The sequence below is a fragment of the Pantherophis guttatus genome, chromosome 3 (genome assembly GCF_059756535.1).
Source record: "Pantherophis guttatus breed Tessera chromosome 3, ASM5975653v1, whole genome shotgun sequence".
Classification (NCBI taxonomy): Eukaryota; Metazoa; Chordata; class Lepidosauria; order Squamata; family Colubridae; genus Pantherophis; species Pantherophis guttatus.
In genome coordinates this window covers 47,444,751-47,450,933 of record NC_142065.1, presented here as the reverse complement: position 1 = coordinate 47,450,933, position 6,183 = coordinate 47,444,751, and positions in this window count along the sequence as shown.

The following is a 6,183-nucleotide window of genomic DNA, read 5'->3' as shown; positions in this document are numbered from 1 at the left end:
AGTTAGTGAACCTTGGAAAGACCTTTAGCCCTTACTGCATCATCTTGCAAATTATTAACCTCTCTGCAATGGAGACTCCATTGAACTATCATTATAGATCTTACAAGGTGAGCAGTGTTGTTACAATCATATAGGAAATAGATAGTGGCGTCTAGTAACAGCCTATAGCTGTGCTTAAAAAGAAGAAAAGGGATCCTTGAGCCAAGCTCTGAGGCATTTCCAAAATAATGCTGCAAAAAGTAACATTACTTGTGCAAGTATTTGTATGGTTTAATAAATCAGGTACTCTTCCCACCCACCCCCAAAATCCCATTAGCCCTGGCTTTGTTTTTGTTTTCCTCTAAGACCTGTTATCATTACTTCCTTTTTGTAGTTGGAAAACAAGATGTAGGATGGCTTGGCCTACTTTGCAGAGGATTGTCATCTAATATAGTGGTTCTCAATCATGACCACTTTATTTATTTATTTATTTATTATTTGGACTTATATGCCGCCCTATCTCCGAAAGGACTCAGGGCGGCTCACAACAATAAAACACACAAAGTTCAATTTTTAAAAAAAATGCCCAATAAAACTATAAAAACCATTAAAATCCCCTCTAAAACCCCTTCAGTCCAAACCGTCCAGGCGGAATAGCCATGTTTTAAGGCTCAGCGGAAAGAACGAAGGTCAGGGGCCACCCGGAGCCCCAGGGGGAACTTTAATCCCTGAGGACTTCAATGCTGGTTGAGGAATTCTGGGAGTTGAAGTCTATACAGTTTAACGTTGCTAAGGTTGAGAAATGCTACTCTGACAGAATGATTATCAGAAGACAGACTCTTCTTTAAAGGTGGTTCTCTGCCTGACAAACTGTCAGTGTAATAAGAAACATAAAAGCCAGTTGGGTGACTTTGGGCAGGACATTCTCTCAGCCCAACCTACCTCACAGGGTGGTTGTTGTGGGGAAAAATAGGTGGAGGAAGATGGGCTGGGTATGCTCACCACTTGAGTTATTTGTAAAAATAATAATGGTGGGATATAGAAAGAAAGAAAGGAAGGAAGAAAGAACAAACGAATAAATGAATGAATAAATAAGCCTTAAGAAAGAGAAAGCAAAACCTGAGATACAGAATAACAACCAATTGGTCCCTAGTGTGTTGTGATGCACAGCATATTTACTAGAATTTCAATTTCTAAATCTGATTCGATGCCCATGAGTAATATATGCTACTTTAATACAAATCTGTATTCTCTTTTGTCTAACTTTTTGTGAATCATTACTTTTTAAAAAAATAAAGGATAAACGTACAATCCCATGAATGATAAATTGCTAGAGATCAGTTGCAAATGCATACTTTAGTAAGAAGACAGGAAACAAGTAAACATCAGAAAAAGCTTCCTTACTAGGGAATAGGAGGGGCTACTGAGATTCTGATTATCTTATAGAAATTGTTTTATGTTCGCATTTTGCTATTTTTCTCTTTTCCATATAAATACCATATTTTTCTCTCTCTCCAATGTACTTTAGGAGCATTTCCTTTTAATACACTGATATATTGTTATATTAAAAAATAAGTTTCAGTTCTTGACCAGGCAATCAGCACAAAGAATCATTATACAACTAATTAAAGGATCAGGGACATCTACATCATCTGCGTGAGTCACAAAACATATTTTATAAGGAAGAACATGTATCATATTAATACTTACTAAATAAGCTAATGCAGGAAAACAAATGACTCATGCAGAGCATTATATACATGAAATGTATAGTCATTTTTTTCTAAAAATAGTTTCTTGTATTAATTTCATATATTATTACTAGATGTGTTTGAGTAAAAACTGTACTATAGGATGATAATGGTTTCAACATCCATAGTAATTTAACTTTGGAGCCTCACTTCCTTTATAACAGAGAAAATATAGTTTCTATACTTAGCTATGGTACACAAGGAGGTTCTCAACCTTGAACACTGATAGGAGTGCAACTATATAGTATTTGCTGGCATATCATTAAGAGATGAAAACTTGTGATTTATATTCCTTCTTGCTCGTTTTATGACTTTATTGGTGGTTTATTTGGGGAGGGGGACGGACAGTTCATTCTTTATCGTTATGTAACTGTGCCATGGAGATGTAAGCCTCCAAGAGTCCTTCAACTGCAGTGAGTGAAAAATAATTCAATAGTAAATAAATGTAACTATACATATTCAGCTGAAATATATAGAAATATAGAGAACAGTACACTCTGAGGACAACTATATATAGTACACCTTTCTATCCCTCCTTTTCTTAGGTCTCACACTTACATGTTAAAGAAAGATAAGCACACACAGTCTAGTTATAAACCATCCATTTTTTTATTTATTTGCTTTATACAAACTTGCAAGGTACAAATGCATTTATTTTTGTTTGTTTTTCTTGCACGTGTTGGTTTTGAGAGGGAGGACCTTTTAAAGTAACTACATCTAGAACAAATGTTGCAGGAAAGAATATTAAGTAAGCCACTGTGGGTTTAATTATGGAAAGATTATCCCTTGGTTTGGTGTGAAGAACCCCCAAGTCACCAACATATTGTTTTCAATCACAGAACAGCTAATTTTTATAATTGTCATAATCTAAGGTCACTTTTATACAAAAAGAAAAAAAGAAGACATTAACATCACATTGCTTCTTTGATAATTTTAACATCTAACACTACTTTTTTTTCTCTCCAAATAATGTGCATAAATAATGCAGTATTTGTTGGTTGCAGGTGCTGCTGGTATATGAAAATTTTATTAGAAAGGAACACACACGCACATGTACACAAAAAATAAAACATTTTAAAAACAGGGTTCTACAATACTGCAAAACTGTGACCCTAAATGTGCTCTGCTGAGAATTTAGAGCAGTTTTTCTCAGCCTTGACAGCTGAAAGACACATGGACTTCAACTTCCAGAATTCTTTAGTCAATTATGGGAAAGCCGGCTCTGTTGGCTGGCAAATTCTGAAAGTTGAAGTTCGCACATCTACAAGTTGCCAAGGTTGAGAAATACTGATTAGAAGTCTCAGAATGCTTAAAGTGACATTGGCAATAATCAGTTACAATCGTACCTTGCTATGAATTGAACAGAGGGCTTGAGAAGGGTGAGATAATGCTTTCTGATGTTATTTATGTCATTTTAATGCTTTCCACAATAGCAAAAAAAAAAAAAAAAAAGTGCCAGTTTTACATGTAGGGAGGGAGAAAAAAATGATTTGAGAAGGGATTTGCACTTCCTTGACAGAAGCTGAGACTCCAAAATGTAACACCATCTTTACATTACCCTCTGTACCCTAAAATATTGGTGGAATGATTTCCTTTCAAGCTGTCTGCCATGTTTATCAAGCACTTGCACAAGTAGGACCACTACCTCCGAGTCTTCAAAAGAGGTAGAAATAAGGAGCCACTCTCTAAATTAAGAGAGGGCCAAATCCTTCACATAGGCTAACTAAGGCCTTTCCTCAGCTCTTACTTCATCTCTCTACTAAGCTACTAGCATTTGGTATGGGTCAAATCACAGCAAGGAAAAACATGTACCGACTGAAAGATGTACCTTTCTCCCACTAGATTGGGCATTGTGGAGGTAAATACGGCAGCTTAGAGAGCAATTGTGATTGAAGAGAGGAAAATAAAACAATCATCTTGCAGGGATTTCTCTCTGCTAACCACACAAAATGAACAAATTTGAACAAAAGGGAGGTAAAAAACAAGTGGCATCAACATTTCAAAGCCACCTCTATTGCAAAGGATCCCAGTGGGATAGCTGTATACCAGCGAGACAATCTTTGCGGTCCCTGATATGCTACAGTTCTATAATTCATCTGACGACATATCTTTCAAGCCAGAACTTCCCCAGGGTTAAGTGAACTCAGCTTTGCTAGTTCCAAGTAAGCTATTGCCAAGTTGCATCAACTGAGGCTTAAGCCCTGGTATAGAAAACATGAGCTTACCTAGTAACAAGGAAATAAATGCACCACTCCCTTACAGACAGCTTTCATTCATTTTAAATAAATTTGCTTTTAATAAAAAGCAGAAAAATATATATTTATTTAAATATGCCTTTTAAAATTTCTTTAATTATTTTGATATACCACCCAGCGTCTGTATTTCAGAAACTCAGTGGCAAAGCAGGCTTCAGCAGCCCTGTACACAGAGAAAGTTAGCCCAAAAGAAATTAGTATAGGGAGAAGAGGAAGAAAACCCATATATTATATATATATATATAAAATATATATAAATGTACACACACACATATATATCACGGTATAATTTTTAAAAACACATATTAAGGCATGTAGAGGATCATGAAGGGATAACATTTTATGAACTAACAGAAGCTACTGCAAGAGCAGAATGAAATACTTTCATCATCATCTTCATCAACGTGGAATGTCAACAGTATTGCTAAAGGAGAAGGGTCTAAAACTCTGATTCTCTGGAGTGATCTACGTATTGCCAACAGGTTCGTTTAAATAATAAAAAGGAGACGTCATCTTTATTGGACAGGGAGATGGAAGGTTTCTCTTGTAAATATGGATGAAGCTGAACTCTTAGACATGCCAAGGCGGTGCTTCTTTTGTGGCAAGCAGCAGGACAGAGGACCTGATAAAACTAGATTCCACAGTGCAAGAGATGGGAAACATTTATCACTTAAGCTCTTAGATCAGAAGGATGATTTTTGGGTGCTGAGATATTAATTCCTTTTAATACACATTGAAATAGATTCTTAGACAAATTCTTAAAAATAACAATATCAGAACTCTTCCAGAGATACCGTGGAGTTAACTTTCAATTTTCTGAACATTCATTTCAACAGAATAATATATGTATGGATGCTTAGAAGCTCCAGTGTGGATGTAAAGCCTTACAATAAGCACATTGAGGATTAAAGCCTAAGAGATGCACACCTTTGTGGGTCTGCTCAGAAATAAGCCATATCTATTTCAGTGGGATTTACTCCCTGAAAAGCATAAGTAAATTTTGAAACTTAAGACTTCTACTATGTGTGGGCCTGAGAAATATTCCTCCTAATGGACTGATATGCTTGGTCTCTCCATGTTTTTTCAGTCTTCAAAAGAGACTCTGCTGAACCAGCCAAATTCCACCAATGCACTATTACTTTAGAACTATATCCTTACCACAAACAGGGGTGACAAAGAATCATTTGGTAACACTGTCGTTAGCTCTTTTCATTTTGTAAACAGGACTCTATTGTCTTGAGATCAAACTAGATTTGATATCCCTAAGTTTAAATTCTGGTGACTATGTGCACCTGCAGCCTTCTTGACAACAGAAGTGGTTTGCCATTGTCTTTTCCTGGGAAGTTGAAGAGGACAGCTCTAACTCTTCAATGTGGGAGTTGCCCAAATCATTTATATGCTGAGAAGAGTGTACAGAGTAAGGTACATATTATAAATACTGAATTCTCTCCATTTTAGTTATCTATTCTTCCTAAATGATTTCTCCCTGGCATAACTTCTCTGTTGCAAAAAGTGGTATCAAGGGAGAAGAATATGCTCTGGAGATGCTTCTTCCTTTTGCTCTTTAAATTACAGTTTTAATTCATTTTGTTGTACAAAAAATCAAGGCAAATTAAATTTCATACCTACTTAAACTTGAATTTGAAAGAGTTATGTGTATTGATACCGCATGTCATTTATTGATTAAACTAGGTATTTGGATATTAAATATATCCCTAAAAAGCCAGGAAAGAATTAGTCTTCTTGATAGCCTGGAAAAATGGTGAGAATTTTCAAGACTATTTTGAAGACGTATGAACATAAGGAACAGTGCGGCTCAAAGCTGACATTTTCTATTTCAGCTGGGATCCAAGCTAGTCTTTCATGTAACACTTGTAAAGAATCCTGATTCAATTAAAATAATCTGAATTATGGAAGAAAATGAGTAGTAGGGGAGTGGAGGGCTTATGTTCCATAACCAAATTTGCATTTAATGCCTGCCTTAAGAGTTGCATATATTAGACACTGAAGCAGTGTTATTTCTTCCAATAATACAGAAATAGGATACCCAGTTTTGATAAATCTTTGGATAAAACTGATCAATATATTTATGGACATGTTTATATGACAAAATATATGATAATTTCAACAGTGCTAAATTGTCAACTAGGACTCAAATCATACTGTAGTCTGAGGTGCCACCTGTTCACTAGTATATT